At 41.7% G+C, this 25,000-nt stretch overlaps 1 protein-coding gene and 1 non-coding gene across 4 annotated transcripts in view; one reads left to right on the top strand and one right to left on the bottom strand.

Annotated features, from left to right (window-relative positions):
- Positions 1-25,000, bottom strand: part of LOC109418934 (uncharacterized) — a 135,115-nt gene that overhangs the window by 29,367 nt on the left and 80,748 nt on the right. The window lies entirely within an intron of this gene.
- On the top strand, positions 16,216-16,287 carry Trnap-ugg (transfer RNA proline (anticodon UGG)). The gene has a single exon. It is a non-coding gene; the product is annotated as a tRNA-Pro (tRNA).

The raw sequence follows: 25,000 nt of genomic DNA, 5'->3' as shown, positions 1-25,000 counted from the left end.
GGAATTTTAAGAAGACTGGAATTATCTAGACGTTCGGTAAAGCTCCTTGTTATTAGCCCACAATATGTTGCAAGAATGCCGGATAACAACCCTGCAAAGTTGGTGTTTGCTAACCATCCGGTTGGTACAAGAAGGCGTGGAGCGCAGAGAGCACGATGGGCGGACCAGGTGGAGCGTGATCTGGCGAGTGTTGGGCGTGACCGACGTTGGAGAGCTGCAGCTGCAAATCGAGTATTATGGCGGCAAATTGTTGATTCAGTATTATCATGAATTTGATGTTAACTAAATAAATGAAATGAATGTATTAGAGCTCACAATAAGAATTAGAAAATTAATTGCAAGATATGTACAAAATATTCTAGCATTATTATTCTAGAAAACTTCGTGAACGATTTCCTGAAATGTTTTTTGTGAAATATTTCTTACAAGAAAAACAACTGGTATAGAAACTATGTCAGGAATGCATGGAAGAATCGTAAGAGAAATACCTTGAAAAAACTTGGTGGAATATTTAAAAAACCCTGTAAGAATTGGTAGAGGTATTCTGGAGGAATGCATGGAGACCCTGAAGAGATCACAGGAAGATCCCAAGCAACACGACTTGTTTCAAAGCCAGTACCAGCAACATCAGTGCAATTTATTCACTGTTCAAATTAAGGACAACGAAACACAATTACTTCTTCTTTGAAACGCAAAAAGCGCAAATTTTTAATCGTTATGCAACTTGAGCTAGGGGGAATGATAAAAAAATGAAAAAAAAAATATATTCAGACTCGAACCATGGACACCAGGAGTATTAACCACTCACCTTACATACTACACCAGAAGCTCTGTGAAAGATTTGCTGCTCAATGCACCATAAAAGCTACTGAAGTTACGCGATACTTCATTGTACCGTCTTTGCCACAAGTTAGAAAGCTGTCAAAAATGAAAAGACCCGCAATTTTTCCGCAACACATTTGGAACCTAATCTGAACAAACAAACCAGAGTAAGATGTTTCATGTGTGTTACATAGCACATTTAATGCAAGCTGACTGTATTGCCACTTGTGAGGAATATGTAAGCTCCGCCTCCATAAATCGATGTTAAATACGATGTTATTTGAAATTCCTATGGAACAAAGCTGCAATTTAACGATATTCGGAGTTTAAATGCAACTCAACTGACAAGATGGAAGTTGCGTGCGCTTTTATTGCAACTCTTTTAGACCAATCATAGAAAACCACATTTTGGATGATGTTGCAGGTGCTGCTTGGGATGGCCTCCCAGCCAGTATTCCTAAAGAAATTCCTATTGAAATATCCAGACAATACCTTGAAAAATTCGGGGAGGTATCAAAGCAGGAACTTCTAAAGATATTCTAGCATAAATTTCATGAGAAACCTCATCAGAAGTGTGAGGAAGTATCAGTAGGTCGGCTCCAGAAGCACGTTCTCCTCCATTTGGGGAATTCTAGGAAATTTGTGCCAGGAGGAATACCTGAATTAATCTCTGGAAAAAATGTTATAGTTATTCAGGAGTCCCTGATGGGATCATAGGAAACATTTCTGGGAGATCCCAAGTAACAATGAATGCTAAACAGTGAGAGTATTAACTGAACATTGCTTTGTTAATGGTGTTCGTAGCTTAACAAAATGACAGCCAAATATTAGTCTGAAGTATAACTTGTTCAACCTCTTTAATCAACTAAACCTAGATGCTGAGTATCAAGTTGAGCAGGGCATTATGTGTCTTTGTAACCAGCTTTAAAAGAATGGGTGACAAAACGTCGAAAGACAAAACGTCGAATGCCAAAACGTCGAATGCCAAAACGTCGAAAGGACAAAACGTCGAAGGGACAAAACGTCGAAAGGACAAAACGTCGAAAAGTGTGTAACTGGTCGCAGTTCAGTGTGGATTTTTTTGATTTTTTGTGGATCGATTTAATCCTGTTGATAGCTTGAGAGGGGTGGCGATATGGTAGATCCACCAAGATGGCAGGATGACGAACTAATTAACGGGGACACACTTATTATGTCTCATTATCTCGGGTCTCTGCCCAAGCACTGAAGGAGAGTGACTCATTTTGCACTCTATGATGCTTGATGGCACAAATTTCCCGAATGGAGGAGAACGTGCCTCTAGAGCCGACCTACTGATACTCTATGATGCTTCAGACCCGAGTTGAAACCACCAGCTGTGTAAAGATTATTGTGTGGATGCTTGACATTGTTGTGCTAGTACCATATTCTGGAATTCCGGATGAGTTGCGGAGAAGTACAGTCGTAACCAAACCAGACGCCCTTGAAGGAATAATGCGCCCGATGATCGCCATCGCCACCCTAAATGTGCCAGAGACCCGGCCGACGATAGCTAGAGACCACCATCGTAGCCACCCTAAAGCAAGTTATGACTTTATGCTGAACATTTGTGAAAGATGCCACTGACATTGTGCTACTCGCAGTGTTGCATTTGAACGTAATCAATTTGCGTTGAAGTTCAAAAACGGCACGCTGCGATCAAATATAACATAACATAACGCACGTGAGCTCGACAGTGAACGCAACTTGAGCAAGAACTGCCAACATGCCAACATGGTACCCTGGTACCTGGCAAACTGAAATGGTCATGTTTCTACCATGTTTTCTCCAATTCTAGCAATCCTTGGGCTGATTCAATTCAGAAACTGACCCTCTGAGAGGGGGACCGGTTCGGTCACCGTGAATTACCGGAAAATCCGGATTTCGGTGCAGAATCTTAATGCCCGATGCCAAAATATAGCACTTCATTGTGGCGCATATTTTCACGCAACAACGCATGTATGCAGATGCGCCACAAAGTCCCAGGGTAGCACCTTGGTCAGGACGCACATAAGATTTGATGACACATCCAAGCTCAGTTCATTTTTGGTTCGTGTTTAGTTCAAATGCAACACTGGGTGCCAGTAGAAGGGGCTCCAAAGAAGAAAGAGAAGAAAAGGCCGGGAAAGTACGGGAAAAAATAATGTTACACTTAACGTTACGTGATGTGAGTTTTTATATATGACAGTACGAATATTCCCTACCCGCGAAGAACTGGTCAAGAAACATGCCCACCCTGAGGTGTTGTTTCAGGCAGCCTCAGGAAGGCTCCCCTCTGAACTAGTTGGCAGATACAAGTGAAAGAATGAGTATCCTTTAAAAGAATAAACGTTTTGTCCTTTCGACGTTTTGTCCCTTTCGACGTTTTGGCATTCGACCTTTTGGCATTCGACGTTTTGGCATTCGACGTTTTGTCTTTCGACGTTTTGTCCCTCCTCTCCTCTCCTCTTCTTGGCGTAACGTCCTCACTGGGACAAAGCCTGCTTCTCAGCTTAGTGTTCTATGAGCACTTCCACAGTTATTAACTGAGAGCTTCCTCTGCCAATGATCATTTTGCATGTGTATATCCGTATGGCAGGCACGAAGATACTCTATGCCCAAGGAAGTCAAGGAAATTTCCTTTACGAAAAGATCCTGGACCGACCGGGAATCGAACCCGTCACCCTCAGCATGGTCATGCTGAATACCCGTGCGTTTACCGCCTCGGCTATATGGGCCCTCACGTTTTGTCCCTAAGCCCTTTAAAACATTCACAAAAATGTAGCATAAATCAGCTGTTGTTCAGTCCTTTACCAAATAATTTTTGACAGCTGACCCATGCAAGTTTTCTCATTTCCAATATTGTTTGCTCAGCCTCAATGCAGGCTTAGTTCAACTTAACCGTAGTGTGGCCAGCAAAAAAAAACACCCGTAGAAGGCCGGCCGGGTACCCGGGTACCCACGAAATGAAAATGATCATATCTCATTACAGGACCAGGCGACCAGATGTATTGCAGAGGTATTCCACATAAAGTAACGAGGAGAAGCACACACGGTGAACCTACAGCGTGAGTGTGGGAATTTCAATTCAACCTACAACGATCTATTGGCGCAACTGAGAAAGCAACAATGAGAAATGACGTCAACCATGAGAGAAGACGACGACGAAAGAGAGAAACTTGTAACGTAGACTAGAGGGGATAGTGGGATATATATAGAGAAAATTGACCAAAAGAAAAATTAGTATTAATCGTCTGACGTAATTGTGAAGTAAATCAGCTGAATGTAAGTGTTGTTTGTTGAATGGTCTGTTTGTATGTGAATAATGTTTGTAACAAATAAATGTTTTTTAGGCGTCTGATGATGGTCGAAGAGTAGTAGACCGAAACGCGTTACGCAAATAATGCTGTTTGTTGATCATTTCACCGAAAATAGCCAATCTAACTAAGCATATAAAGTATCGCGGTGATCAAACCAAGTCAGATAATGACCTTCGGCCCAATGACCTTCGGCCGAATGGTCTGACACCGTTCAAATGCAGGCTGCTTCAAAACACACTGGAACTTTTATATGCACGTGGAAGGGGGTGCATAAATTAAAAAAGGGAAATTTGTGCATACATTTTGCTCGGGCTTCGATGAGGGAATCTAGTTCGCGAGAAAAGGTCTTACTTCTGGGCATTTGAGATGGGTTTAAGGGGGGTTTCTAAAAGTTTCCAGAGAGCCCTAAAAAGGGGGTTCCAAGAGGCTTCAGGGACGTTTCAGGGGGTTGTTTCAGGGGATTTCAGTAGTCTTAAAAGGGCGTTCTTCTCCTTTTGTCAGGGTACAAACCAACTGCGACCATTTATTGGTCTATTCTGGTAAGATTCATTTGTTGTGCGCAGTTCATTTCTACACCCACCAGTATTTGGGAATAGAGGTTGTTTTTTAGGCCTACGTTATTCCCCCGGAATAGCAGCATAATTAATGCTACTACCTTCTTGGGATTATTATTTCACCAGATATCTCAAGAGTGCATAACGCAACTCCCAAAATAACGTAAACAGCATTTACAAAGCAGGTGATCTGAGGGTTCAGTTTTGAACCCATAAAACCGACATTTTTACATTTTTCAGAATGAATCTTCATTAGTTTCATTAGGAAGTATCGAGATGGGCAGTGCCCAGTTATCAAGCCTACATACACACTTAGTTCACGATTGCTAGTTTCAGCAGTGCGTTTGTGTTCTCCGCGCTTGGAACAATGCATCTTTTTGACTGGTTTGTTTAAATTGCAGTGTGCCAATTTGCTCCTACAGTCTGTTTCTCCCAGTTTTTGAGCTCCATCGATAATGCACTTGACGTTCTGGTCCATAGAAGGCGCCCAGCTACCCCTCCCTAACAAGTTGGTCAGCAACTTCGTTACCTGCAATGTTAAGGGGCGTAACAAAGGGTTTGAGGGTCGTTTCTAGGCATTTCAGAGAGTTTCAGAGGCCATGATGTCCCAGAAGTTTATAGCGCATTTTTTCGGGGCATGCCGTCCGAACATGCAGATACGCAACGAAGTCTAAGGATAGATAGCACATAGGATATCATAAAGAATTAAATCTTTTGGACGTTATTTCGCAAAAAAAACGCGACCTTATGACCGGGATAGTATGGCCTCGGACGTTGTGATCAGGCATTCAAGGCCCAAGGGTCGTTTCAAGGGGTTTTCAGGTGGGTATCAGGGGGTTTCTGGAACCTATTAAAGGCATCCAAAGGGTTTTAAAGGCATTTCAAATTGATTATGATGATCTCAAGGGCGTTTTAATGGAATTACGGAGGTTTCCGGGGTATTTCGTGGCATTTCAGGACAGGGCTGTATCAGGGGGTTTCAAGAACACCATTGAATCAAAGGGCCAGTGCTTGAAAAGTGAAGCGTTTTGTCTCAGACGAATCAAATTTGCTATTCTTTGACCGGCACATTTCAACCAAAAGCGGTAGGCTTCATGTCTTCATTGGCTTACATGCTTCTGAAGCAAGCTTCAATGAAAATTATGAATGAGAGTGAGAAACGATGATTCAGCGCTATGCAGCTCTCTGAATCTCTCTCTTCGCCGGTGTATACGACAATTAAAATACTTGGTTTTTGTCCGTTATTACAGTGCAAATGGCATATATTGATTATAGTAGTAACGTCCACCATTCTCTTATTGACAAAATGATTGTTTTTACAAGTTTTGAGCAAAAAATAAATCCACTCAATCATTTACTCCTCATTAGCCTCACCACAGCCAGTGAGACCGAATGGTTTCCAGTCACTTTGCTTCACCAGCCAACCGACCGGTGACGAATAGTGGTCGTGGTAGGTTCAGTTTCTCTTTGCTCCCTGAGCGTGTTCGTTCGTAGTGATGGTTGGCGCTGATAACTGATCGTATTTTTTTATATTCACTCGGATTCAAGCACTGCATAGGGCATATCAGGGGCGTTTCAAAAGATATTGTGATGGGATTTCTGAAAATCCTTTGAAACTTCTCGAAACGCCACCAAAATCCGCCTCAAACCCGCATGAACCCCTTGTAACGCACCAGAGGCACTCTGAAACCATCGAAAACACCTCCGTAACACCTCGGAAACCTGATGAAAATGCTCTGAAACCTCCTGAAATTACTCTGAAATCCCCCTTAACCCGCTCCATTCTATGTAACGCACCCGAGACCCTGAAATCCCTAAAAAGGCCTGCGTAACGCCTCCTCATCCCGCTGCAAATTCTCTGAAACTTCCTAGAAAGCCTCTGAGATCCCACTAAGACCCCCTCGGACCGCATGTAACATACCTGATAACCTCCGAGACCCACAAAAACGCCTCCGTAACGTCTCTGAATCTCGCCGCAAAAGCTCTGAAACTTCCTGAAATGCCTCAAAAATCTCCCTTGAAGCCCCTCGGACCCCATGTAACGCATCCAAGGAGACCCTCCGAAAACCCAGAAAACACCTGCGTAACGCCTCTGAATCCCGCTAAAACCCCCTCGAAGCCCATGAGACGCTCCGAAATCCCTAAAAACGGCGCAGCAACGCCTTTGAAACCATCCTTAAATGCTATGAGACATTCTTTGTTTACTTTTTATTTACGTCTATTTTGACTTTTGCTAATTCTAAACCAGGGGTTCCCAACCTTTTTTAGGTGGCGACCCCCTTCAAGAATTATCAAAACATCTGCGGCCCAATGAAAATTTTTAGAAAAAAATATGAATTGAGGGGCCCAGAATCAAAGGGGTGTAAGTGACCATTTTGTCGATTTTGATCTGAGCATATCATGAAATTCTTCAGATTTCAAGCTTCCAGGAACTTTTTCAAGATTGTTTCTACGATGATTGGGAAAAATTCAATAAATCAGAGTAAATTGGGTTGATTTTGAAACTCCACACATTATGTATGGGATGAAAAATTAGTCAAAAACTTCAAACCTCACTTACTCGAAAGTTGGTTTTTTTGTCACTTACACCCCTTTGCTTTCAACCCCCTCAATTAAATTAACGAAACCGAGTTTTTTTTTTGGGCACAGTGACGTAGCCAGAAATTTACTGTGGGAGAGATTTTCGACGATCAAAAATACGTTTTTTATTCGACACTCACATTTGAGTCGTAGCAGAAAAATATCGGCTCAGCCGAATTTTTTTTTCTTCTGAAGGCGTTTTATACAGAAAATTTCTTTCTTTTCCTTTTTGGCTTTTGGGGGTTGCGATATACATAATTAAAAATTAGTATGAATTGCAGAAAATAGAATAAAAAATTAACATTTGTTTTGGTAACATCGCGGCCCCCCTGAACTACCTTCACGGCCCCCAGGGGGCCGCGGACCACCGGTTGGGAACCGGTGTTCTATACTCAATATGAGACTTTTTGAAATGCCTTCGTATTCCCCTTAAGACCCACTCGGACCCCATTTAAGCCTCGTGAGACCCTCATAAACCCCCGAAAAAGAATCTGTATCACCTTAAAAGCGTGTCGAAAATCCTCTGAAACTCTGCAATGCTTTCAAAAGTTCCCGAAACATCCTGAGATCTCGTGGTACTCCGCTGAAACCCCTTGGACCCCCCGGAAACGCCCCAGAAACCTCCCTTCGCTCTCTCATATAAACAACCCTTGGCCACCGTTGGAATAGTTACCGTCATTATTAAATTTTCTTATGCACGATATTGGTTTTGATTAGCTTTCCCTCCTTCAATGCAGGGCATAAAAAATATACATAAAAAGAGGTTTTAGTGTAGTTGAAAAAAAAAAAAACGTTTGTACAACATCAAATTGTTAACTGGGGAATCCCAGGAAGATTGCCCGGAAAAAATCCAGCAAGAATACCAAGAGAAATCCTTGAGGTACCACAATGGAATTTCTGGAGGCGTCCTAGGGGAAATTGCGGAAATAATCGCAGGTAAAATTGCTTGAAGAATACTGGCTGGATTTCCTGGAAGAAGGCCAAAAAGTGTTTCTGGAGGAATCTCATAAGGAATTTCTGAGGGAAACCTTGGATAAAATCCCAGGAGGCATTCCTGGATAAGTCGTTGGAGAAATCTCCAGAAGCATCGCCCAAAGAATTCCAGGAAGATCGCCTGAAAGAATCCCAGTAAGAATGCCAGGATAAAATTCTAGAAGAAATCCTGGAGGTACCGCAATCTTCCTGGTGGGATTCTTCCCGAAACTCCAGCGGAGATTGCTCCAAGATTTCCTTCAGAGATGTTATTCAGGGATTCCTCAAGAAATTCCTTATAGCGTTTCTCCAGTAGCTCCTCTTGGCTATCCTCCAGGTATTCCAGATGGGATTTTTCAGGCAATTTCTCGTGCAGTTCATCCAACAATTCTTGCTAAGGACTCCTCAAAAAATCTTACTGTGGTACTGTGCAGACTAGTTCAATTCTTGGCGTTCAATATATGAAATCATAAAAACATCATTTTGTAAAAGCACCGTTCTGGAGAAGGGCTTGACGTGAATTTTCTTTTAATCATTGGCCATTCTTTCTAGTTTTATAATTCAGGATTTGATTGGCGTTGAAACTGTTAACATTTTACCAAAGATTTTTCCTTGTTTGTAACATATATTTTTCATTTAAAGCATAGAATTTTTCTACGAAAAGTTTTTGAACCTGTGACCCTTAGCGTTTTTCTTGTTGAACTCATGCATGAGTACTCAATATCTATTCAACTGGAATCGAGCTTGAGACAAATCCCTGAAATTCACCTATTTCCGTATAGAGGCATTCTCGTTCATTAGTTCAATGAATTTTCCAAATAACTATCTGGTTGACACATCGAGAGTATTGATCAAGCATTCTCATGTCGCTTATTGAATTAAAAACTGACACTATTCATGCGAGGCTTCAAACATCGAACGAAAAAAAAAAGAGAATCCTTATCACACCCATCTTCATCGCCGCCGTGTATCGAAAAAACAACTCCTCCCGGATGCCATGGCTTCTGACCTATCGCGCTGCTGTTGGACTCCCTCTTCTCCCCGTAACGGGGAACCCGAAAAAATCAACAATTTTAAAGAGTGCTTCGACCGGGATCGCGTTCCTGCCAGCCCCCGGTGGATGTTTTTTTTCTTCTGGAGCCGAAACCATTGACATTGTCGGCCGAAACGCCGAAACTAGTTTCACTCCCATAAACATTTTTGGAGTTTTCCTACTTTTCCAGGGGCGCCCGCCGTGCACACGGAGCTAGTAGGCACGGGAAAAACTTTTTCCCATTAGAATTTGTTCGTCCTTCCCACTCTCCAGAGCTCCATCAGGATCTGCCCACGATGGACAAAAAGATCGTTAGTTACCTACTCCCACCATAGCCAGGAGCGCGCGACTCGGCGGTGCGCGGCGCGGCACGGCGTATTATTCGGCAGAAGAGTGCTGCATCACGACGGAATTTTGTTTACTTCCCAAAAACAAATAACTACAACCTGGACGGGTGTGGGGGCCGATGACGACGGTTGTGGAATGAGGCCGTTTTGCCGGAGCCGAGCGCGGTATGCAGCGGAGGGTGCGATTTTTCCTGTAAACGGTACCGATTCTTCATTCCGCACGCCGGCGACCAACGACCCCACGAGGTAGCATCGCCTTGTGGCAGTGGTTCTTTAACTGTTTGCGAAACATGGTTGTTCATCTTCTTATAGGCGTAATGCTTTCGTTTTGATGCAGTTTCTTCCTGGAAAATTTTCGCAGGATCCAGGGTTTTCAACAGAAATTCCCCCAAGGATTCCTTGAGAATTTCTAATTGGAAATTCATCCAGGAAGTGTCTTGGGGATGCCTAAACGTAATCTCATACTTCAAGAAAATCCCTAAAAATTCCCATGAACATTTGTTCAGGATGCCCTCCAGGGATTCTTCCAATAAGTACCCGGAAGGATTTCTCCATAACGGAGTTCTCGAAGTCCTGGAAGGATATCCATCGAAATCCTGGAAAGATTCTCCTCAAAATCCAGGAAGAATTTCCCTCATAATCCTAGTCAGATTTCCATCTAAATCATCGAAGGATTTTCCTCTAAATCCTCGAAGCATTTCCCTCAAAATCCTTGAAAGATTTACCTAGAATTCCTCAAAGGATTTCCCTCGAAATCCTGGAAGGAATTCCTTCGAAATCCTGGAAGGATTTCCCTCAAAATCCTGGAAGAAATTCCCAAGAAATTCTCGTAGGATTTCCCTTAAAACCCTGAAAAGATTACCCACGAAATCCTGGAAAGGTTTCCCTCTAAATCTTGGAAAAATTTCCCTCGAAATCTTGGAAAGATTTCCCTCGACATCCTCAAAGGATTTCCCTCGAAATCCTTGAAGAATTTCCTTCGAAATTCTGGTCAGATTTCTCTCAAAATCTTGGAAGGATTTCTCACAATATCTTGGAAGAGTTTCTGTCGAAATCCTGGGAAGATTCCCTCGGAATCCTGGGAAGATTTCTCTCGAAATCCTGGAAAGATTTCTTACGGAATCCTGGGAGGATTTCTCTTGAAATCCTGTGAGGATTTCTCTCGAAATTCTGTGAGGATTTCTCTCGAAATCCTGGGAGGATGTCTCTCGAAATCCTGGGAGGATGTCTCTCGAAATCCTGGGAGGATTTCTCTCGAAATCCTGGGAGGATTTCTTCCGAAATCCTGGGAGGATTTCTCTCGAAATCCTTGGAGGATTTCTCTCGAAATCCTGGGAGGATTTCTCTCGAAATCCTGGGAGGATTTCTCTCGAAATCCTGGGAGGATTTCTCTCGAAATCCTGGGAGGATTTCTCTCGAAATCCTGGGAGGATTTCTCTCGAAATCCTGGGAGGATTTCTCTCGAAATCCTGGGAGGATGTCTTTCGAAATCCTGGGAGGATTTCTCTCGAAATCCTGGGAGGATTTCTCTCGAAATCCTGGGAGGATTTCTTCCGAAATCCTGGGAGGATTTCTCTCGAAATCCTGGGAGGATTTCTCTCGAAATCCTGGGAGGATTTCTCTCGAAATCCTGGGAGGATTTCTCTCGAAATCCTGGGAGGATTTCTCTCGAAATCCTGGGAGGATTTCTCTCGAAATCCTGGGAGGATTTCTCTCGAAATCCTGGGAGGATTTCTCTCGAAATCCTGGGAGGATTTCTCTCGAAATCCTGGGAGGATTTCTCTCGAAATCCTGGGAGGATTTCTCTCGAAATCCTGGGAGGATTTCTCTCGAAATCCTGGGAGGATTTCTCTCGAAATCCTGGGAGGATTTCTCTCGAAATCCTGGGAGGATTTCTCTCGAAATCCTGGGAGGATTTCTCTCGAAATCCTGGGAGGATTTCTCTCGAAATCCTGGGAGGATTTCTCTCGAAATCGTGGGAGGATTTCTCTCGAAATCCTGGGAGGATTTCTCTCGAAATCGTGGGAGGATTTCTCTCGAAATCCTGGGAGGATTTCTCTCGAAATCCTGGGAGGATTTCTCTCGAAATCCTGGGAGGATTTCTCTCGAAATCCTGGGAGGATTTCTCTCGAAATCCTGGGAGGATTTCTCTCGAAATCCTGGGAGGATTTCTCTCGAAATCCTGGGAGGATTTCTCTCGAAATCCTGGGAGGATTTCTCTCGAAATCCTGGGAGGATTTCTCTCGAAATCCTGGGAGGGTTTCTCTCGAAATCCTGGGAGGATTTCTCTCGAAATCCTGTGAGGATTTCTCTCGAAATCCTGGGAGGATTTCTCTCGAAATCCTGGGAGGATTTCTCTCGAAATCCTGGGAGGATTTCTCTTGAAATCCTGGGAGGATTTCTCTCGAAATCCTGGGAGGATTTCTCTCGAAATCCTGGGAGGATTTCTCTCGAAATCCTGGGAGGATTTCTCTCGAAATCCTGGGAGGATTTCTCTCGAAATCCTGGGAGGATTTCTCTCGAAATCCTGGGAGGATTTCTCTCGAAATCCTGGGAGGATTTCTCACGAAATCCTGGGAGGATTTCTCTCGAAATCCTGGGAGGATTTCTCTCGAAATCCTGGAAGGATTTCTCTCGAAATCCTGGAAGGATTTCTCTCGAAATCCTGGAAGGATTTCTCTCGAAATCCTGGAAGGATTTCTCTCGAAATCCTGGAAGGATTTCTCTCGAAATCCTGGAAGGATTTCTCTCGAAATCCTGGAAGGATTTCTCTCGAAATCCTGGAAGGATTTCTCTCGAAATCCTGGAAGGATTTCTCTCGAAATCCTGGAAGGATTTCTCTCGAAATCCTGGAAGGATTTCTCTCGAAATCCTGGAAGGATTTCTCTCGAAATCCTGGAAGGATTTCTCTCGAAATCCTGGAAGGATTTCTCTCGAAATCCTGGAAGGATTTCTCTCGAAATCCTGGAAGGATTTCTCTCGAAATCCTGGAAGGATTTCTCTCGAAATCCTGGAAGGATTTCTCTCGAAATCCTGGAAGGATTTCTCTCGAAATCCTGGAAGGATTTCTCTCGAAATCCTGGAAGGATTTCTCTCGAAATCCTGGAAGGATTTCTCTCGAAATCCTGGAAGGATTTCTCTCGAAATCCTAGAAGGATTTCTCTCGAAATCCTGGAAGGATTTCTCTCGAAATCCTGGAAGGATTTCTCTCGAAATCCTGGAAGGATTTCTCTCGAAATCCTGGAAGGATTTCTCTCGAAATCCTGGAAGGATTTCTCTCGAAATCCTGGAAGGATTTCTCTCGAAATCCTGGAAGGATTTCTCTCGAAATCCTGGAAGGATTTCTCTCGAAATCCTGGAAGGATTTCTCTCGAAATCCTGGAAGGATTTCTCTCGAAATCCTGGAAGGATTTCTCTCGAAATCCTGGAAGGATTTCTCTCGAAATCCTGGAAGGATTTCTCTCGAAATCCTGGAAGGATTTCTCTCGAAATCCTGGAAGGATTTCTCTCGAAATCCTGGAAGGATTTCTCTCGAAATCCTGGAAGGATTTCTCTCGAAATCCTGGAAGGATTTCTCTCGAAATCCTGGAAGGATTTCTCTCGAAATCCTGGAAGGATTTCTCTCGAAATCCTGGAAGGATTTCCCTCGAAATCCTGGAAGGATTTCCCTCGAAATCCTGGAAGGATTTCCCTCGAAATCCTGGAAGGATTTCCCTCGAAATCCTGGAAGGATTTCCCTCGAATTCCTGGAAGGATTTCCCTCGAAATCCTGGAAGGATTTCCCTCGAAATCCTGGAAGGATTTCCCTCGAAATCCTGGAAGGATTTCCCTCGAAATCCTGGAAGGATTTCCCTCGAAATCCTGGAAGGATTTCTCTCGAATAGAAGATAGAAGATAGAAGATAGAAGATAGAAGATAGAAGATAGAAGATAGAAGATAGAAGATAGAAGATAGAAGATAGAAGATAGAAGATAGAAGATAGAAGATAGAAGATAGAAGATAGAAGATAGAAGATAGAAGATAGAAGATAGAAGATAGAAGATAGAAGATAGAAGATAGAAGATAGAAGATAGAAGATAGAAGATAGAAGATAGAAGATAGAAGATAGAAGATAGAAGATAGAAGATAGAAGATAGAAGATAGAAGATAGAAGATAGAAGATAGAAGATAGAAAATAGAAGATAGAAGATAGAAGATAGAAGATAGAAGATAGAAGATAGAAGATAGAAGATAGAAGGTAGAAGATAGAAGATAGAAGATAGAAGATAGGAGATAGAAGATAGAAGATAGAAGATAGAAGATAGAAGATAGAAGATAGAAGATAGAAGATAGAAGATAGAAGATAGAAGATAGAAGATAGAAGATAGAAGATAGAAGATAGAAGATAGAAGATAGAAGATAGAAGATAGAAGATAGAAGATAGAAGATAGAAGATAGAAGATAGAAGATAGAAGATAGAAGATAGAAGATAGAAGATGATGGAAGATGGAAGATGGAAGATGGAAGATAGAAGATAGAAGATGGAAGATGGAAGATGGAAAATGGAAGATGGAAGATGGAAGATGGAAGATGGAAGAAGGAAGATAGAAGATAGAAGATAGAAGACAGAAGATAGAAGATGCACATAGACGCATTTGATCGAAACCGTTCTCCGTTTGTGAACCTCTGGCCCAACAACAACGGAATGAAAAATTCTCCATTTAAGAGAGCCCCACCAAAGTCGCGAAACTTCCTACAACAAAGTACAAAGAAAATGTCACCCTGGAAATAGGCTGAGAGGCCGAAATGAGTTTTGTGACAATGGGCCATAAATAAGCTCATAAAAGAATTTTCCGCGTTTGGATATTGGGATGGCTCCTGCGTGAGGTTTGATATCCATGAAGGAATGAATTGCAGAAATCGCTTCCAAGTGGGGGAGGAGGATTGATTTCGCGGTAATAAAGCGATGTAAGCGATTGTACCCGCACGCCAGAAGAAACAGGTTTTATTGGGTCAAAGACAAACAATTTAAAATCTGGAACGTCGCCATGGATTGTCGGTCATGCTGGTTGAAAATTCAGAGCGAGGTTGTGCTGGAAATCGAAAGCATTCTGGTACATCGCAACTCGTTGAGTACCCAAATGTTTCTACAACACCAAACAAACGGTTATATGAACTTCATTGAAGTTCATTACTGCGCACTAAGCTGCCAATAATCGGACAGTGAAATGGTCCATCCCAACCTCAACGAACCAACGCCGTCACCGCCGCGCCGGTTGGTATGACAAATGAGCAGACAAAAAGGTCGAAAAACCGCTGTCCCCGAAATTATTCGACCAACCGAACCGGAACGCACCGAGCGTGGCAGCTTTGCCACCACATCGCGCGACGTGGTGCGTTAATTTCCTGAAAAGAGAAAACTGTCACCACAAAAACACATTGACCTTAACAACCAACAACTGAAAATCTGTTCAAACCCAAAACCAGAACCATATAGATATGCTACAATTCTGGGCTTTGTTACCCGGTGTACCCATGTTGACCCCGTTACCACGATTTACAGTGAGTGATTTTCATATTTATCCTTTGGCGAATGTCGTTTTTTTCAATACAATCTTGCCCTTAATACATTTATATAAAGTTATGGTCTCTATTCACTTTTAGTGTTTCACACGCATGTTTTTGACTATTCAGATTACCAGTTAATTTAGTTTCGCCAGAAAACCATGCTCATGTTCAGAGCTTCAAATCTAAATTCAAAATTTCACAAAATTTTTATTGAATTTTTTTGCTTTTTTCGGAGAAAACACTACTCTGTATGAATGCGACACTGCTTCACGGGGTATTCTCGCTTTGATAAATCTCGACACAAAATAGCAGCTCTTTCCGTGCGATCACCTCACGTGGCCATCACGGTTTCTATACAGGTAGCAATACGCTTTGCTACTGTCATCCAACTGTACACCGTTCCCTCGGATGGCATTCCGTCCCGCAAACGTTCTGGGGCATTATTTTTTGACATTATTATTCTATTTAGATCTCTTCATAAATAAACCCGCTCCCGCAGCTCCACATGCCCCGCGTTCTACAGTGTTTGGTATTGTAAACTCCGCAATATTGTGAGCGTGGCAGCATGGTGGCTCCAATAGTGATTCAATTGAAAATTGAAATGGATAGTTAGTTGGGGCTTCGAGAGGTGTAGGTACTGTTGGATGGTGCAAATGCACATGCCAGCAACAGATTTACCTGTAGAACTGCCATCACTCAGCCTCTGTCATGGCGGGAATTTTCCCGCAGTTACAAACAAATGTGGAAAAATAACTATTTGACGGTTACATTTTTGTAATTGATATATGCACGGGAGCGGTCGGTGATTAAAGGTCTGATAGCATAGTTTGTTATCCTATGTCACAAACTTAATTGTCATGATTCAAGGTATGCTTTCACAAGTGTGTCGGCCAATGTCTAGGATTAATTGGATTATCTATTCAAATTAATAATTATAAAAAGCTATGCTTTTGATGGCTTCAGCTGGGATATAAAACCGTTATTTTCCATTTCGTCCATTCGCATTTGCTTCTCAATGATGGTTCGAAATCGGATAGACAGGTGGCTCAATGGTCTAGGGGTATGATTCTCGCTTTGGGTGCGAGAGGTCCCGGGTTCAAATCCCGGTTGAGCCCATATTTTTTTTTACTGTTCTCATTCTTGGTTGTTTCTATTTACTTTTTTAAAGTGAAGCCGATCCAAAAATGTAAAAAACAAAACAAAAATATAATAAACACTATTGAAACCACTCAGTTTCCATCGATGAATGTCTTGATGGAGATAGTAATAAAATTATGAAATAATAAAATAGAATGTAATAAAATAAATTCATCTAGGAAGTATTTTTATACCTTTTTCGTTTTTTTTTGGAAATTGAGTATTCTTGATGCTAACTTTATAATCATTCTTGAAAGGTTCATTTTCTTATTAAGTGTTATAAAATAGAAGGAAATCATTCGGCTCAACCATAATAATAAAACACTTATGACGGATAAAAAGTTAAGTGTACTTCAAATCTGACACCGGGTCGTTCATAGGCTATACCAAGCGACACATACTAGCTTTATGATGAACATCCAACTTTATACTTCCAGTGCTTCGCCTTTTTTCTATCTTGGAAAGTACACTTCTGTGTTAAGCGTTCCGTGCCGAATATCCTCACTGCAAGAGGTGTCAATTTACCATCGGAAGTCATCGATGGTTTTAAATTTCTCGTTGCATGAGAAATTCAATCAGCGTAAAATTCGTGCCCAATATTGTTCTTTTATTTTTGGTTTGGCAGGTTGTAAAACTTCGGTTACAATCATATGGATATTTGCTACTTCTTGAACCGTATCTGCCTAAATCAGCGCAAACGAACAAAAAATCTAGCCGTTCAGCGAATGCTCAACGTATTGTAATAATTTTGTTATGCTGGAAATTATTGCTGGAATCTAGGCTGGAATACCTCATGTAATTACAGTTACTAGCATAAGTAGGTCGGCTCCAGAGGCACGTTCTCCTTCATTTGGGAAATTTGTGCCATCAGCTACTAGCATAGGAAACTTTCCTATTAAACGTTATGAACACGAGAAATAGCAGGATGAAAAAGACGTAAGTGCCTTCTCTTACGCCTTTCTATTTCTCTTGTTTAAATAAGTTAGTAAGAAAAAAAACTGCTAACGCCAGTTATTACAACTGATATTCTTCCAAGAACTCCTGCTGTGATTCCTTCAGAGAATTCTACGAAGATTACTTAAAAAAATCATGTTGGAAACCAACTCGAGATTTATTGAGGAATTCTCGCTGAAATTGCTCCAGGAATTCTGCTGTGATATATTCAGAAATTTCTGGTGGAAACCACCAGAAAGTTTAGCTGGGATTCATCAAGCAATTCCTGCTGGAAATTCTTCACGAATCCTTGGACTTGAATCGCAAAGACTGAAGAAATTCCAACTGAAAATGCTTCAGAAATCCCAGTAAGAACTCCTGGAGAAAAACTATACTAAGAACTTCTGCTGAAATTCCCAAAAAAAACCGGGAAGAAATCTCTGAAGGAAGTATATGTATAGGAATCCTTGGTGAAACCTCTGAAGAACTCCCAAAAAACATTTTAGATGAATGCTATCAGAAATTTGTAAAAAAAAAATCATGAGTATTTCTTCAAAGATATGGCTTAGAAAGCCTCCTAGAATGCCAGGAGTGGAAAATCCTACTGAGACTGCTGAAGAAACACCTTCAAAGATTCCTCCAGGAATTTCACCCGGGATTCCTCCAGGGAGCCCACTTGAAGCTTTTTTAGGATTTTTTCCTGTGATTCGTCAAAAGAATTTTTTTTCAAAAACTCCCGTAACAGTTGCTTCTTACTACTTTTGCCAAGTCGTTCATTTTTATTTCATTTATTTAGTTAACATCAAATTCATGATAATACTGAATCAACAATTTGCCGCCATAATACTCGATTTGCAGCTGCAGCTCTCTAACGTCGGTAACGCCCAACACTCGCCAGATCACGTTCCACCTGGTCCGCCCATCGTGCTCTCTGCGCTCCACGCCTTCTTGTACCAACCGGATGGTTAGCAAACACCAACTTTGTCCGGTATTCTTGAAACATGCCCTGCCTGTCGTATCCTTCCGGCTTTGGCCACTTTCTGGATGCTGGGTTCGCCGTAAAGTGCAGCGAGCTCGTGGTTCATCCTTCTCCGCCACACACCGTTCTCCTGCACACCGCCGAAGATCGTCCTTAGCACCTGTCGCTCGAAAACTTCGAGTGCTTGCAGGTCCTCCTCGAGCATGGTCCATGTCTCGTGCCCGTAGAGGATCACCGGTCTTATCAGCGTTTTGTACATGGTGCATTTGGTGCGTGGGTGAATCTTTTTCGACCGCAGTTTCTTCTGGAGCCCGTAGTAGGCCCGACTTCCGCTGATGATGCGCCTCCGAATTTCACGGCTCACGTTGTTGTCAGCCGTCAGTAAGGATCCGAGGTAGACGAATTCCTCCACCACCTCGAAAGTATCCCCGTCTATCGTAACATTACTACCCAGACGGATCCGGTCGTTTTCGGTTCCGCCTACCAGCATGTACATTGTTTTTGAGGCATTTACCACCAGTCCGACCTTTGCTGCTTCGCGTTTCAGGCGGGTGTACAGTTCTGCCACCGTTCCAAATGTTCTAGCAATAATATCCATGTCATCCGCAAAACAGGCAAATTGGCCAGATATTTCCCAATTTCGGCAAAAGGCGGTGGGGCGCCTAGTGTATGGAGCGTCGGTAATGGGGGGAGTTTAACACCCTAAACTCCCCCCTTGTGCACGGGCTTGGCCGGTACCGTACATTGTTGATGACGGAGAGTTTTGGGCGCAGTTTGACCATCACCAGAAAGTGGTCGGACTCGATGTTGGCGGTCCTGACGTCGATAATGTCGGAGAAGTGCCGTCCGTCAATCAGAACGTGGTCGATTTGGGATTCCGTCTGCTGTGGTGATCTCCAGGTGTAACGATAAGGGAGGCTGTGTTGGAAAAAGGTGCTACGTATGGCCATATTTTTGGAGGCGGTGAAATCAATGAGTCGTAGGCCGTTTTCGTTCGTCTGCTGGTGGACGCTGAACTTACCAATCGTCGGTCTGAATTCCTCCTCCTGGGCTACCTGAGCGTTCAAATCTCCTACGCTGATCTTGACGTCGTGGCTTGGGCAGCGATCGTACTCGCGTTCGAGCTGCGCGTAAAATCCGTTCTTATCATCATCAGTACTTCCGGAGTGTGGGCTGTGCACGTTTATTGTGCTGAAGTTGAAGAATCGGCCCTTGATCCTAAACCTGCACATTCTTTCGTCGATCGGCCACCAACCGATCACGCACCTCTGCATATCACCCATCACCATGAAAGCTGTTCCCAGCTCGCGTGTGTTGCCGCAGCTATGGTAGATGGTATGATTACCTCTGAACGTTCGCACCATGGATCCTGTCCAACACACCTCCTGCAGCGCTACGATGCCGAACCCGCGGTCCTTCAGTAGATCGGTGAGTATGCGGGTGCTCCCAATGAAGTTAAGAGATCGGCAGTTCCACGTACCGAGTTTCCAATCGCAAGTCTTTTTTTGTTCGCTGGGGTCGTTGCCGTTGGTCTCGATTCGTATTATTCGCTGTTGCTGATTTTCCGTTACAATGTTTTTTTTACGGCTGGCTCGTAGGGCCTGACACCAGCCCCCTACTTTCCGGAGGACCATAGTGCACAATTGAGCTTAGAGTCCTTCCCTGGCACTCGGACGTAGATCAGCCGCCCTAACATGGGGATCAGACGCTGTTGTGAGCCGCTCCTCCTGGAGAACAGACGCTCAGGTTTGCCGAAGCAAACCCCCCCCCCCCCCTTCCCTGTCAGCCTACGACCAAAGTTCCCACCGGGGTTGGTTACCCGATCTTCCCTAAGGTTGCTCATAGTTTCCGGCCGGTACCACGAGGATATAGGGATAGGAGTTGCTGGGCAGATTGGGATCTGAATTGCGCAGCATACCCAGCCTTTACCGTGCCCAGCATTTGTTTAAATAATAAATAGAAAAAAATCTCTTTTGATTGACGGGTTTCAAAAGATTAAATTTTAACCAAGTAAACAACCAATATGCCGTGGGTCCATCGCCAGCTTTTCAGGCGAATCCTTGACCTACATAATACATCGTCTAACCACCCCCTCCGTAGTACCTATGGGAGTGTCACTGAGTCGGAGGCCTCTTAAATAAGTGCTACATCAACACTTCCTTCCCCTATCCCAAGTTACGGTAAAGATGGGCGTAGCCGGGAATAATGACAGTTGCGCTTTTGGTATTCTTGCATAAGATTGGAGCAAGATTGAATGTTGTTAGTATCCAATCTACGAAGTATACCGTAACTACGCTAACGCATCTTAAAATTTGGTCAACCCTATTTCCAGTGACACTGTCGTAAGTTTATATTCATTTTTTTTTAGAAAATTTGGCAACTTAAGGTTAAGTTTGCATACACATATTTTTGTAAAAGTTTCACCTAAATCATGTTCTTAGTTATTTTGACGTATTATCTTTTGAATGAGACCTAGGACTTTGAAATCGGACGCAAATTGGCGGAAATGTGGGCCTTAAAAATGACATGTTTTTGTGGGAGTGTTCCCAAACTTTTGATCGCGAGTGTACAAGAATGAACTCGCCAAATTATGCTAATTCTAGTACTCTCGACCCGAGACGAAATTGTTGACTTCCATTTGCGTCTTCCGGACATCAAGCCGCGGTGTTGCCTAATACTACACGGAAATAACACAAACATAAAGACGAATTCCGGTACCCCGATAGGTATAAGACAAGCTCCTATAATCGCGAATTATCCTATTCGTGGTGTTGAATAGGATATCGCTGAAATCGTCAGGTAAAAGAAATATTTTATACGCCGAAAATCACTTTTCGAGATAAACTTGTCGGATAACATATAGCACCACCAGCCGTTTCACAATTCGTCCAGCCATATTCAAAACAACGCGGAACCAGGAAAACGCGTGACAGAAGGTTCTGAAAAGTAAACCTGCTACGATCCCCAAAAAAGATGAAATTTGGAGCTGAGCAAAAAAAAAAGTTGGATCGTGTTATTAGCAAAGATCCGAGATAGACGTATGTATCCTTTCACACACTCGAAAGTTTCACCTTCCAACACTGCTTGTTAGGCTTGTTGAGCTATGCAGATGTACAGAGCTGCCTCAATTCCAATTGTTTTGCTGATATTGTTAACCCTCTACAGGAAACCATATTCACAGAAAATGAACTTTTTTCCTTGGCCACTTATGCAGCATGGTACCGCTCAAAACTCAAACGAGAATAAGTACACGCGCATTGGTCCACATAACAGCATGCTGAGAAGCATACTTTGTCCCAGTGGGAACGATACTCCAAGAAAAAGAAAAAAAATTATATCAATATTACAGAATACACGGAAAATCCAAGCTACCTAATATTTGGGCCGATTTTACTCAAAATTGAGTATATCGAATAAACTCGTTACCCAAAATTAGGTTGTTTTCCCTCTCTGGCTCACCCATGTTGTCAAAAACAAACAAAGATGCATCTATCCAAAGGGGGTCCTTAACCCCAATAAGCCAATTTTGGGTAAATGTCGGTTTACTCAAAATTGAGTTGAATGAGGGGGGGTCTTAGGTTGAATTTACCTACTCTTGAGTATATTTTTTAGCTGGGGGTAAAGGCAATCTACCTAGCGTGAGTTTAATCGATTTACTCAAATTTTGGCTTATTGGGCCGAACTATGGAATTGCGTCAAAAGAACTCAATTTTGGGTAATTTTTCGGTTCCGTGTACTCATGCATTGTAAAGCGATACATGTTTCCCTGAAATACACAACTTTTATAAGAATATTTAACAGGTTCAGAAATTATTCAAAGATGATTGTGTTCCTATTCGTTGATCTTGTTCGCTCTGTCTGTTTCTACTATTGATGTTATTCTTTTTTCTTTTATTTATTAACAAAACAGCAATGAAACAGAAGAATTGAAACAGTATTTCACTGTCATTTGTTACAAATTTAATAAAATAAAATGTTTATTTGATTTATTTGGGTTCGATCACTTTAGAGGTGAATTACTAAACGCACCGCAGTCGCAAATCCAGAGCCAGCGATGCGGAGAGCCACAGTAATTGGAGATAGGTTCCTCTCAAATTTGAGTGTTTTTTTTATAAAACCGTTTTTACTAAACAGCACGGTTTACGAAATTTTATGCGGTAACATGTACTTTTTTTTTACGTTTACAGCATCTATGAACATACAACAGTATTTGCACATGACCTTTTGAGGATACATTACCTTTTTGTGTGAAAAATAAGCCAGAGAAATGCATAAGCATCTACTTTTTGTTTGCAGATTTGTTCGCTCTTGACCACGGTATTCAAATTTGGAATATCCTAGAATCGTGAAATTTTCACAGAAGATTCTAGGATATCTACAGAATAATTGCACATGAGGAAATTATGGTATTCGGTCTCATATTCGAGAAATTACGCATAATACGTCTAAAAGCCAGAAATCCTCTCTCTCTCGTGGGAAGCGTGACCTCAGACCTTAAATGATGGTCCATTTCGGAAACCTTGGGTCCATTTGGACCCCAAATTCGTTCTGCTGTATCGCATGATCCTGATTTATTAGAACATCGGTGTCTTCAGTAAAGTTGTTGGGGCGGTCAAGGACTTACAGATGCTGAGCCGTTCAATTCGGAATTTCATATATAGGTGGCGCTAGTGAGCATGTAAGTATTCAGTATTTGAGCACATAGGGTAATTTTCCAATTGTTGCACGGCTAAAAACGCGCCTATTGTTGCACACTCCATGTTATTCTTATGAGGTGTGCAACAATTGGCGAATTTTTAGCCGTGCAACAATTGGAAAATTACCCTATATACCAAGATCCTGACCAAATAGAATCTTGGTGTCTTCAGCAAAGTTGTTTATTAGATAAAGTGTTTACTCATGATCGACCGTTTGTTTGAAAATTTCACACATAGATGGCGCTACTGAGCGTGCAAATTTTATATTAATATATCTCAGGATCCTGATCACCTAGAATGATGGTATCTTCGGCAAAGTTGTTGAGATGCTCAAGGACTGACAGATGCTGGTCCGTTTGATTCTGAACTTCACACATAGGTGGTGCATGTGAGCATGTACACGGTCAGAAAATTCACTCATTTTCGAGCTAAAGTGGGACAACTCAAAATTGAGTAAATTTTTTTTTCCAGCGATAGCGCTGGCCCAAGTGCGAAAATCTCATCAGTTTAAGCCGTATAATATTCTTGATGATGCGAAGAATATTATACGGCTTAAACCAGTTGGATTTTTGCACTTGGGCCAGTGCTATCGCTGGAAATGCAATTTAATCATTTTTTGAGCTGTTCCAGTTTAGCTCAGTTTTGTGTGAATCTTACTCATTTTAGAGTAACATTTTCTTAGCGTGTAAGTATTAAGCATATGATCACATTTATATCAAGATCCTGAACACATAGAAATTTGGTGTCTTTGGCAAAGTAGTTTATAGGGTCAAGTGATTACTAATGGTGAACCATTTGTTTGAAAATTTCACACATAGATGGCGCAACTAATCGTGCAAATTTTATATTTCATATATCAAGATCTTGAGCACCTAGAAAGATGATATCTCCGGCATAGTTGTTGGGTACGTCAAGGACTTACAGGTGATGTAGCGTTTGATTTGGAACTCCACGTATTAATGGTGTTACTGAGCACGCATATTTCATATATCTCATATATCGCGGGATTCTGGTCATTTAGAAAGATGGAGTCTTCGGAAAAGTTGTTGGGTAGATCAACGACTTATAGTTAATCGACCGTATAATTCGGAACCTGATATGTAGGTGGCGGTACCGAGCATGAAAATTAAATATCTCATTTAAGGACTGTTCATTTTATAAAGAGGACACCTTATTTGTGTGATATCTTTTTTATTTTTCAATAAAATCATTATCGGTTTTTTGCATAAATTTCCATAGTTATTCTACAGTGTAGGAAAAATATAATATTATACAAATTGTCCTTAGTTATGGAACTGAAGCGGTTTTCGTTAAAACTCAATAAAACCCCATTTCTCATAATTCTACACAACTTTCCACATACATAACTTTAAAATTTCCATGAACTTTTCAATGTGTTGGGATCTAATACTATTCTTCTAAAGGTAGAGTGTAATAGTTGGTCAGTAATAATGCACCAAGCATTATACAGCTTGATATAGTGAGTTGCCTTGTTATCAATGAAATTGATAAAAAATACTTATTTAAGTCCAGTGATGCAATAACACTACGGAATCAGTTCAAAATTTGTCCAGTATAGAAGAGAATCGCATTCTAAATGATACCGAAGAAAAATATGCTTTAAAGTACATTCTTCATCATCAATTAAATACTTAATGATGACCATAATGAAAAATTGCATACTTTTTGCTTCATAAATGCAAGTTTTTGATTCTAGAGAAGCTTATTATTATTTATTTTCAGCAAGGTCTGACCCTGATGTGATTATATACCTTATTTGAAAATACAACTACATGTTAATTTTTATTTTCGACATCATTGTTAAGTTGTATTTGCTATAGAGTACATCGTTATTTAGAAGAACCTTCAAAGAACGAAGCGGTTTTATCTCCGGTAACTGCCATGAAGCACAGTAACCAAGCCAACAATGTTATCAAGAAGCGGTTTTCTGCATTTGAAATTGCATTATTAGTACTTTCGACTAGATCCATTGAAAACATTCAAAATTTAATATTTTTATACATTTTTGTTTAACAAATAAATTTTATTCTGAAAATCGAGTCCAACTTGTAACTTTAATAT

This window comes from Aedes albopictus, chromosome 2 (genome assembly GCF_035046485.1).
Source record: "Aedes albopictus strain Foshan chromosome 2, AalbF5, whole genome shotgun sequence".
NCBI lineage: Eukaryota > Metazoa > Arthropoda > Insecta > Diptera > Culicidae > Aedes > Aedes albopictus.
This window is presented reverse-complemented; position numbering and strand designations above follow the sequence as displayed.